This window comes from Erpetoichthys calabaricus, chromosome 13 (genome assembly GCF_900747795.2).
Source record: "Erpetoichthys calabaricus chromosome 13, fErpCal1.3, whole genome shotgun sequence".
NCBI classification, from domain to species: Eukaryota; Metazoa; Chordata; class Cladistia; order Polypteriformes; family Polypteridae; genus Erpetoichthys; species Erpetoichthys calabaricus.
Genome location: NC_041406.2, coordinates 56,303,885 through 56,316,335, shown reverse-complemented (window position 1 = coordinate 56,316,335; position 12,451 = coordinate 56,303,885).

Below are 12,451 nucleotides of genomic sequence, written 5' to 3'. Positions count from 1 at the left end.
GCATCACTGAGACAACCGACGGTGTCAGAGAGGAGAGAGGTAGAGAGGAAAACGAATGGCTATTTTGGTAACAGCGGGGTTTTGAAATCCATTCATTGGTGAGATTCAAATACAGTACTGTTTGTGCCCTTTGTGGAATTTGCATGTTTTTCCTGTGTTGGTTTTCTCCAGATTCTCTGGTTTCTTCTCACAGTGCCACACTGCAGAATAATGCATAGAGCCACTGTACTGTATGTATTATCACACACATGCATTTCATCCTGGAAACTGTATCAATTCAAGTGCAAGTCTGAGCTTTTTAAATATTGAGAAAACGTAATTACATGAATTAAATAGACCCTGTTTGGTGACTGCTGTCTTCCATCTTCTATCAGCTCAAGAGGTTTCTGGTTTATAGAACTCTTAGTGAGAGATGTTATAGAGAATGCATTTTTTCAGCCTCTCACTTTGAATAGCAAGAGTTTAGATATAAATGTCGAATATTTAAGTCTTTAGTGAAATAATTAGAATCACTTTGTTGTTGACTCAAGTAAAGCACATGCAGCAAAGTGTGCATCATTGAAAACCTGACGTGCAGCAGCATACAAATTAGACAAAGATATAGATTTATTTTTTTTAGAGTTAACATTTAATATCATAAATGGGAATTGAACTCGGGCCTCTTGCTTGATGGGCGTGTATTGTATCCACTATGCTACCACCAAACCTGGTCAGGAGGTCTTTCTCAGGTGATACTGTATATCATACTGTATGATTGGAACAAAGATCAAGAGATTGAGGTGGAAGATCAATGAAGAAGTGGATCTCGTGTGGAATAACTTAAGAAACTGTGATGTAGTGGTTAAGAAATCTGGCCATTAAATGAAAAGCAAAGGGTTCAATTCATGTCAAAGAGAGTAAGTGTTTTTTAATATTTTTGAAATAATCTTCTTTATCTGTATTGTATGCACCTATTATACTTGAAAAGCAAATATAAGGTGGCAGTAGGAAAACAATCTGTTTTGCACCCATCTTCTTTTTGAAGTGTGAGAGACGTTATTGAGTCTGTGTTTTTTAGCCTCTCACTTTGAATAGCAAGAGTTTAGATTTAAATGTCGAAAATGTAAGTCTTAAGTGAAATAATTAGAATCACTTTGTTTGGGGTTGCCAAACAATCATTTATGCTAGGTAGAATGCCTAGTGGGGGCTAGGTGGTCTTGTGGCCTTGGAACCCTTGGGGATGTTGTTGTTTTTTTCCAACCCTCTGGTGTTTTATTTTTTTTGTTTTTTCTGTCCTTCCTGGCCATCGGACCGGACTTTATTCTTTGTTAATTAGTATTGCCTAATTTTTATATATTTTTCCTTTTTTTCTTTCTTCATCTTGTAAAGCACTTTGAGCTACATCATTTGTATGAAAACGTGCTATGCAAATAAATATTGTTGTTGTTGTTGCCTCACAACTCATTGCTAGTCCAGAAACTCATCCACACCTCTCAAAGCAAGTCGTGAAGCACAAAACACAAAAGCATTTAAAAGGGCACTTAGTTTTACTTTTAGTACTGATTTAACTTCTCAAAGCAAAAAGCTGTGAAGTAACAGGAAGGCAATATATTAATACGAGGGACGTTCAAAAAGTTTCTGCTCTTTTTTAAAACTGCATTTATTAAGAATTTCAAAAACAAATTACATCACTTTTCTACATAGTCACCTTCGTTTGAGATGCAATTTTCCCAGCGTTGTACCAACTTTTTAATGACCAATTACTACTCCTCCCGCCTTCACCGTTTCCAACAAAAGTATAAAAGTACGAATATTTTATTAACGTCACTTGCACATCACGACTACAGGAGTTTCTATCGCAACATGATCACTGCCAATGTTTATACCTTGATTTTCAGCATTTTTAGATAGCTAAATAGACACCCAGAGGAAGATTTAACCATCACTGAAAAATCTGCATACTGTGTATTTTTCACTGATATCCTGTATATATATACATATACATATATATATATATATATAATATATATATATACAGTATATATATATATTGTAGAAAAGGTGCTATATAGCGCCCGACCCAGCACAGACTTACGCAGAGGCACGTGTAAAACAGTCTTTTTATTTTTCTTCAACTGGAGGGCACGTCTTCCCTGTAATCCCCCCAGCCACAACACAGTCCCATAAGCACTTATATAGCACAAACAACACTCTTTTCTCTCCACCTTGGCACCACCACTCCTCCCAGGCAACCTCGTCCTCTTCCTCCCGATTCTGGCCCTGCGTGGTGGATGCTGGCCTTTTTTATAGCCCACCCGGAAGTGCTCCAGGTGCTTGATCACCTATGGCTAATTGCACTTCTGGGTGGGGCTGCAGAGATGTCCAGGTGGGTTACTGGCTCCATGCAGCACCCCCTGGCAGCCACCCCAGCTCCCCACAGGGCTGTGGAGAACTCCATCTCCCATGAAACCCTGCGGGAAACTGAGGCACCATCGTCTGCCAGGGAGGCTGCCACCAAGCGTCCCGGGGGAGGTAGTGAGATGTCCATAGCTGCTCCCCCGGAACATATACCGAAGGGGTGTCCCGGCTGGGCATGGGACACGGCTGCCTATCACAGTTCCCCTCCCTTAGATGAGGCTTATGGGGCTCATCGGCCTGCCCCGCGAGGGCCGGTCTTCTCCAGGACAGGGAGTCGGCATCCTTAGCTCCGCGGCTGCGCTCTGTGAAAATATAATTAACAGGTCTGGGGGTGCTGCCCCGACGTCCCTGCCACTCGGACGTCCTCCAGATGTGACCACCGCGGCTGCAATTATAGCATAACCGACCCCCTCCAGTTCGACCCTTGCGGGAGTGGAAGCAGGCAGGAAATTCCTGCCCCTTCGCCCGCTCCGAAGAAACTGAGGCACCATCGTCACCCAGGGAGGCTGCCACCAAGCGTCCCGGGGGAGGTAGTGAGATGTCCATAGCTGCTCCCCCAGAACATATACCGAAGGGGCGTCCCGGCTGGGCATGGGACCCGGCCGCCTGTCACTATATATATATATATATATATATATATATATTGGGGATGCTAGAGGCGCTGTTGCCCCACTAAACCCATCAGACAGACATCCAAAACACACTTATAAAAGCACCAAGAAGAATTTAATATAATTTTCTTCCAATACAGTGCACAAAGCCCACACACTCCACAATTCTTCAATAATCAATACAAAGATAGCAATAATCAATACCAATAACAATCCTCCACTCCCAGCAGCTTAGTCACCCAACCTCCCAACTTCGGCTGTCCTTGCTGGGATTCCCAAAGTCCTTTAAATAGTCCATGACCCGGAAGTGTTCCTTCTCCGGGTCAAATGCCACATCATCCTTTTCAAGTAGCCCGGAAGTACTGCGGGCTTCCATCCTCGTGCCTCCAAAGTACTTCTGGGTTGTCGTAAGAGTAATAGTCCCCAGGTTCTTTATGAGATCCCCTGGTAGCACCCATGGCACCCAACAGGGCTGAGGAAATGGACTCCAAAACCCCGGATGCTTTGAGGGAATCCGGGGAACTGTTGCTGTCTAGTGGAGCTGCCACCTAGTGTCCCGGGGCAGGCAGTGTCCCGAAAAGGCTGCTTTCTTCCACTCTTTTCTTTTATGGACATCTCAGCCAGACTGGACCGCCGGCTGCCCATCACAATATAAGCCATTACAATCTTGTTTTACTTCTTGTAAGATTTATTAACTTCTCAAGAAATTTGTATTTAAGATTATTTAGCTTGTTTTATTTTCTTGGTAGTTTTTTTTTTTCTTTGCTAAATAAAAGCAAAAACTTCTCCCATTTCATTTTACTTTTTTCTAATTTTTTCATATGTATTTTTTTCAGTGCTATAAAAGGGTTGACTGAGTCTATTCAATTTTACTGTACCCATTCAATAATCATTAACTTGTACCTAAATAATTTAATCATTTATCTACTAAAGCTTAGTTAATAAACTGGACACATGACAAGACTGATAGTCCTAACTTAAATGTGATTTAAACGTTTCAACTAATTGAGGCATTGCCAGCAACATTTTTTTTTTCTTTTTTCAAAATAATGTTATGTTATTTGCAAGTAAAATAGCTTTGGCCTATTTACAACTGCTTGATGTTCCTCTATTTTGCCATACATGTACATTAATACTATAACTTTTATATTAGCATTATCTTAGCGCTGTTATTTAATTAAAGTTGCACCAAAATATGTTTATTTCTTTTTTTTTTTTTTTGAGTAGAAATCCCATCATAACAAAGTGCAATGATACTTTCCTCCACAAGGGGCCAGTGTTGCCATAGGACTTATCATGAAAGTTTCTCCAGCTAAACAAAAGGGAAGTTCAGTGTCAGGAGGTGGCCTGGGGTAACATCTCATAGATAGATAGACAGATTGATAGATTGATTTTTGAATTGAACTTTATTAATCAATACTCGGCAAAATATTTACAATATCGAAAGCAAACAAAGAAAACCCCAACTCACCCTAAAAAGAAAACAATACTTAAATAATATGTCAAATAAGAAAATTAACTCATTATTTTCAAGTTTACATATTGCCTCATGAACACACCACTTTTCCTCAAATAAATTCACATCTGCAGCCATTGTATAGAATTTATGTTCCAAATACACTCTGGCTTTTACAAGTCCATGAAATATTCTTATTGTGTCACATTGTTTATTTGACTTCACTTGCTCTTTCCTGGATTTATAAATGGCCAGCTTGGCCTGTCCAATGAGGAAGTTACCAATCTGACATTCATCTTGATTATTCTTATATCCATTAACACCAAAAATAAATACACAATCATTAAAAGGCAAGTAAAAAAAAAACTAAAAACAGTGTTAAGAACATTTAAAAGAGGCCAAAGTCTAGAACAGAAGAGAAAGCAGTCTCTCTCTCTCTCTCTCCCCAGAAAAGGCATTTGTCCGTGACTGACTGAAGGATCAAGCAGTGAGACACAGGAATTAACAACGATGATGCCATGCAGCACATGCCATTGCAAATCGCCAGTTCTTTTGTTCAATGGTGGTCTGTATAAGTTCTGCCAAGCTGGTCCTGGTGTCTCAGCCCCTCTAAGTCTGCTCTGCCAGGGTGTCTGTGGTGTTGTGCTCAGTGGTCCCCCATGACACGTCAGCACACATAGTCTGTAGAACTCTTTCCCTACAGCACTGTCTAATTAAGTCAGTCTATACCAGTGTTTCCCAACCTCGGTCCTGTGGCCCCACTGTGGCTGCAGGTTTTTGTTTCAACCAGCATCTGTTTTTAATTGGACTCCTGGGCTAATTAAGTGATGTGTTATTTCCCAAGTTCTCTGTTTTGGGAACAATATAGAAATTAGAAAACTAACTATATATATACACGAGGGGGGACCCAAAAATAACTGGAATTTTGTTGTTGTTAGGTTGGTACTTATAGGCTTATAGACTATGTATTTTATGTATATGTATACATGTCAACATGTCAAATGTATTTCCATTTTATGTATAAATGTATTTCCGCCAATGGAGAGTACTTTGAAGGAGACTAATTGTAGTTTGTACAGAAAATTAAATTAAACACATTTTAAAAATATTTCCGGTTATTTTTGGGTCCCCCCTCGTATATATATTAAAATGTACCAAGCAGTTATATGGGAATAATGTATTTTTTCTTTTTAACAATATTTTCATCTTGATTTTCATTCTACTTTTCTAGATGTTCTAATTGTTTAATTAATCCATTATTTACTAATTAGTGGGTCTGATGCTAAAGTAGTTGCAGCCTTTGATTATTCAGTGTTGTTTGCCAGCGTGTCTGCTCTGCTCATTTTTAATTGTCATTATTAAGATACAACGAAAGGGAAAAACTGCACAGAGAAAGGGCAAAATAGAATGAAATCAACAAAAGAGTTAAAGCATTTAAATCTATAGCAAAAGCAGAAATATTTCTAAATATCTTATAAATGTCAAAAATCATGCTGCTGTGCTTTTCTGAATGTAGAATAAAAGAAAAATAATACCAGCTAAGTAAATGAGATCAGTGCTATCAGGTATTGTCACTGATTAGGAATCTGGTTGGAACAAAAACCTGCAGCCACAGGGGGTCTTCAGGACCGAGTTTGGGAAACACTGATCTATACTATAGAAAGCAAGCATACATGACTTCAATATCCTCAGGTTCCAAACCAGATGGTACCACAGTCACATCAGGAAAGCCTTCACTGAATCTCTACTAGTGAGGAAATTCCCAATAAGAGACTTTGCTTCAGCTGGGAGGAAGAAAGAAAGAAAGAAAGAAAGAAAGAAAGAAAGAAAGAAAGAAAGAAAGAAAGAAAGAAAGAAAGAAAGAAAGAAAGAAAGAAAGGCCTTGTTTATGAAGAAGATGTGTTTGGATGTCAGTTATAAATGCAGAAAAAAGAGATGTAGAGGGAAGTCTATTGGGGTTTAGTCCAATGGTAAGGCAAAAAAAGTGAATGGATGAGATGAACAGCCCTCACTCCTAAGGGTGATCGTGACAGTGAAAGGAGAAGGAGGAGGAGTAAAATGGGTAAAAACAGACATTGATTATTAAACTGACATTGATTTATTACAGCAATTCTTCTACTAATTCTTGTGTTAAATGCTTTTGACTCTTCTTACGTTTTTTCTTTAAATGTGCACTTTTTAATTAGCCTGTAAATGTGCAGTTAGTCAAGTTCCTGACAAATATCATATGATTACTCGAGGAGTGGGCAGCAAATTGGTTTGCATCACTGCCCCATGGCTCTAACATATGGGTGTGATTACTGACCAGGTAATTAATTGTGTGGAGTATATACATTCCCTCTTTTTAATCTGAGTTTTCTTGGGTAGTTTGTTTTCCATTCAGCTCCCAAAGCTTTACTGATTTGGCAATTTGTAAATTCCAAAGTGGACTATTTTGGGTGAGTGTAAATGACTGAACTAGCTTCTTATTCGTAGCTGAACACCTTGCATAGAGAGCTACCTTTTGCTGCCACAGCACAGTTTGGATCTCCTTAGCTGGTTAAAGGAGACAGCAAAATCTAAAAAGGATGGCTAATATGAAGTGCATAAAGAGTTACTTTCAGGAAATGTGCTGAAACGTCTCTTAAAAATCTGATAATTTCAAAAACAAGATAAAATCGGTACTGTATCTATAAAATCTGTAGATGAAATCAATGCTTTAAGTGTATTTACAATAATTCATTTTCTGTTAAATGTGCATTTTTCTACTTGGTGGTGCAAGAAAATTAGGCTGCTGGAGGCTTTGATAAAACCATACAGGTGCTGACAACATTGCAATAGTGGCACAGCAACCAGAACAACCCAATAAATAAAAAATATTTTTCCCCAATAGGTTACAATGGCTAACATGTGGAATTGAGGGGGCTTGCTAAGGACAAGTGTATCACTAATGTGGTGAACAGCAGTGAAGCATCTTACATAAAACTTAAAATGTAATGAGAGAGAGAGAAAGAGAAAGATCTGTGCTCTACACCCTGTCCTTGTGACTAGTGTATCATGACAGTAACTGAAGAAAGCACCAGGGTAAGACAGACTGGCATGCGATAGGTTATTAATGGTCTTTTAAGAAATTCAAGTAAAGATAGCACAGCTAAGGCTGGAGGAGCTTGATCTTTTCACTACTGACAGAAAAAAAACAGGCACCTACAAAGTTAGATGGCATACTCCTTATGATGACAAACAACAGTGCCTCCTTAAGATGGAGAGAAAGGTCACGAATGGCTGTCAGAAGCCGCATGTCATCATAAAGTGACCTACTAGAATACGTGAGACCCTGCAGATCTGATATTTGTATGCTATGTGTTCACTGTAAATTCCAGAAGCAGACAGCTCTCATGCAGGTACATGCATTTTGATTTTGTGTTAAGCATTTCATTGTTCATAACATGTCACCTAAAAAACCATTTGGACTTTACACTGATTTATGTTAAAGCAAACTTCATAAAAGTGATTTTTAATAACAAAGTGGTATTTTTAAAAAGGAAAATAATGAAAACCAAAGGAAGTCACACTGTAGGTATGCATGTTTAAAACTGACACTCTAGTGAAACTGTTCATCCTAAAAATAGTTGGAAAATAATGCTTCATGGATGTGTGTGAGTCACACATCTGCTTGAAAGATGACTGTTCATGCGTGTTTGTTCTGTCAGTTGCAATTTGTAAGCTGCTGAATGAGCTGAATAAGTCTCCTCTAATTCTGCTGACTCTTTCACTCATTTGCCTCACTCTTTATTTAAATTGTGTGTTGCTTAGAGTTGATTTACTGGTTAATTAGACTTTGTATCTGATTGAAATCCCCCACATTTTACAAGTGTTCTTTTAAAGATTCTTTTAAACATTGAAGTAGAAGATTTTAATCAATTAAATTTATACTGTACTGTATATTATGATTTAGTAACTTGCTGTTGAAAAATATATTAATTATTCAGGTATGTGTATTATACAAAACAACAGTTTAGATCTTTGACATTCCTAATTTAACCAAAAATAGACACATCAATATTTTTATGTCTGATTTTGATAAATAATTTAAAAAATAACCTAATTGAGAATTCATACCTGACACTCTTTCAAGAGCACTCTTTCATCCCAATGCCCTTGGATGTGTGTTTTTTTGATAAGGAGGAATGACAATTGTACAAGCTAAAATTGAAATACTACCCTGTAATTCAAGGTTGTATGACTAAGTAAATATCAAAGAAAAATAAGAAAAGGTCTGGTTTGCAAAAAGCTAGTAATTTTTTTTTGGAACACCACAAATGAGGTGCTGAGACAGAACTTCTTTTTATTCTCAGAAAAGTCAAAGAATCAGACGTCCTATGGCAGTCAGCCATTGCGTGGTCACAGCAGAATGTATCGGAAAGCACAAGCTTCACCACCAAGATGATGAAAGAAATGCAAGGGACGAAAAGTCAATAGTTAACAGAAAAGACATCATCTTGTGTCTACGACATTGTTAAAAGGCTAAATTTTGGAGGTGATCTTAAACATATCATAAGCTGTTTTTGCCATTAAAGCAACTGTTTTAAGGCATTTATCACTTTTATCCATAGGTGACAAGGCTACTTAATAGCCATTCATACTGACAAGGGCATAAATGCATGTATATATATCATTTGATGGCACATTCACTGAATGTGTTGTATTGGTTGCTTTTATTAGTCAACAAAACATGCACAAGTAAGTATTTCATTGTACTATTTGCACTTAAAAATAAATTTTAACTTGAGCATGAAAATTTATTATGTAGCTGCATTCTGACAAATGGAATCAAATGTATGTGCATCTTATGTTCATGCTTTACTTTTTCTTCATCCTCCTCCATGATACCCATGGTAGCTGCAATATTTGCATGTTGCCTATACACTGTAATCCAGTTCGATTTTTTTATTGCTGGTTCCAATCTGTAAGTGAAAGATGGGGATAAGGCGGCATTTCAGAAATACCTAGGGCTAATCCAACATGTAACTGAATAGTATAATAAGAAATAAAAAAAAAATCCCAAAGTGAATGAAAAGCATGAGAAAAGGGGGAATGTTTCTAATTTACACCAATATAAAAACATCCATCTATCCATCCATTTTTTATCTCACTTATCTAATCAGGGGTGGCTCTTTACAGCACAGTAAATATTCATTAACTTATTCTAGGGTAAAGGAGCATATATTGTATGTTAAAAATATATTAAAGGCAGGAGAAAGGTTTTAGTTATCATAGATGGAAAAGGGTCATGATGGATTTAAAATACTTTACATTCACCAATTATTTAAGCAATTTAAATTACATAATTAGAAAGTGACGTATTTTGTAATATCAATTATAGATGTAAAGGTTTTTAATGTCAGCAGCAAAACAAAAGAACATTTAAAAAGTGAGGTTATTAAGTCCAGGCAAGCTAATTGAGCAGTTTTCTGGCTTGTTAATTGTGATACAATGTCTACATTCAATTAAGTTTAATTTTAATTTATTCCTTTCACAGCTGTTTTTTGTAATTTAATGCCTTTCAGCCTCTTGCAGTTGTGAGCTCTGTTTAATTAGGTTCCTACAACCAATGATTTATTAATAATTAATTAAAAGGTTATTCAAATAAGTATAACATTTACAGTGAGGGTCTATAACATTTGGCATGAACCTTTAACAGTTCAGCACATTTATGTTTACAGAATGTAAGTCGATGATTGAAATTATGTTTGAAGAATAGATTAATTGCATCCTTAAGTAAAAATAACTATTGCAGAATTGCATATTTAAAACAGTAGAAGAAGCAAATCAATGACAATTAAACAAGGCTGAAACAACTAAATAATTATTTAATTATTAATTCATTCCCTTTGGTCCCTAGAAAGAAAGAAAGAAAGAAAGAAAGAAAGAAAGAAAGAAAGAAAGAAAGAAAATAAGCTTCAAGTAATTTAATCAGTTTGGGAGATCAAAAAAGCATACCAATACTGAGCCAAATATCAAAAAGATAACAGCCTGGGTGAATATTTATTCATGATTAGTGTTCATATTTTACTTTTAACTTTCAAAAGAGAAGGTTAATATTCTTCATGGTTTGATTAGCCACAAGCAAGTGATACCTCACATGCATTATAATGCCAAGGAATCCTAATATATAAAACCGGTGTGCGAACTATAATTAAATCACACAAAGGTGAAATAAACACAGGGATAAAAATTTTAAATAATCAAAAGGGATAAATCAAAACACTAATGCCACTCTAAGCCCAAGTCATGAATCAATTTCTCTTTGGATGGTGACTTGTGTAGGAAATGTAGGAAAGACCTCTGTTTCACTTTCCAGGCCGGGATGTCAAAAATATAATGAGATCTATCAAATTTATGAGTGAGGTTGATAAATCAGCGAAAGCTTACATTAAATACTTTTCACTTTGTCTGTTGTGATGTGGACATGGCTATTTTTCAACAAATAACTCAAACATGCTTGCTGCAATAAACCAAATTATACAATTTCTTTATAACATAAGAATAATAAAATATGTATATATGCAAATATATATATAATATTGTAAAATTTTTTGAACTCTTTTGAGACTCTCCCCAATGGGACAACACGCCAAAACGTGATTGACACATCTGTTGAGGGCTACTTGTCCATTGCCGAGGCAACCACAGGTTCACAGAGCCCCACAGATTCGCAGCACCTCACAGGTTTACAGAACCACAGAGGCAACAGCAAGCTCACTGCCTCCTCATCCAATGCGTCTGTTGTCTGGTGGGTGATGCAGCGAACACTATAACTTGGCCACTGATCTGCCTGTTTGCTGTGTCTGTGTGTAGTAGAGTGATAGCTCCCACTGCAATAAATAACCTTGCTGCTCCTATTTCAAGTTGAATAAAGCTGATTTTACTGAAATTCTTAGACTCAGCTTTGTCTTTTGGGTTCAAGGCAGTGACTCATGAGTCACAATATACAGACAAAGGACAATAAAAAAACAACATAAAACATAAGATTACAATAGCTTAGTTGGACTATTTCTCTCTCATAGAAGACACATGACCTATGAATTATGTCTCTTGGCTTAGATAGATCTTTTTTTATCTTGTAGAAAAAGGCACATAACTTATGCATTCTGATCATGCAATTCATGTGGTTACAACTGATATGTTCTTTAGCTTGTTATAAAATTCCTAGTGCCTGCACCATGAAGGTGGCATTAGTTTACTCACCTTTTCTGATTAGCTTTCTTCACACATGTGAAAGAATCTTTAGCATATTTGTTTTCTTTCTTTCTTTCTCTTTCTTTCTTTCTTTCTTTCTTTCTTTCTTTCTTTCTTTCTTTCTTTCTTTCTTTGCTCTTCGCCTTCTCTGCCTTGGCCATAACTTCTGGTTGTGAGTGATATTACAGTTTTCTCTTTGCAGTTTTTACATATATTGTCTTCAGTTTCTAGCAAATTTATGCAGCTGGTGATCAGTCAGCTCCTGTCATTAGCAATGTGAGTGCTTGGCTTTTATGTACAGTTTCTTTTGCTCATGCACTTGCTTTCCTTAGCAATGTTTGTACTCTTGGTCCCCTGGTTCAATTTCAATACAGACAAGTCTACCACCCTTCTAGTCCTGCACCAGAGTGTACTTCGGTGTAAAACCTTAGACAATGGAATACCTGCTATAGACAGCAAAAAAATTTGGCAGGTTGAGAACAGTGGAATTGATAGAGTGAGCTCAGATTTGGTGTGTACAAGGGTTTTTCAAAGAGGGAATCGAGTCTTGCCATTAGTTTCTTGGGTTCACAAAAGCCTTTCCTTTTTGGTTGAGTATTGGTGCAACGTTTTGTCCTTTAAGGTTGAGTTATGCCTTTGTCCTTCAGGAAGTATTTAGATGGTGACTCAGAGAGACATCTGGACTGCAGCGTGGCTCATCATTGATCATTTTGTCAGATAAGATGCAAAGACTCTATTCCGAAGAAGTCCTGTTGAGAAGGAACTGCGA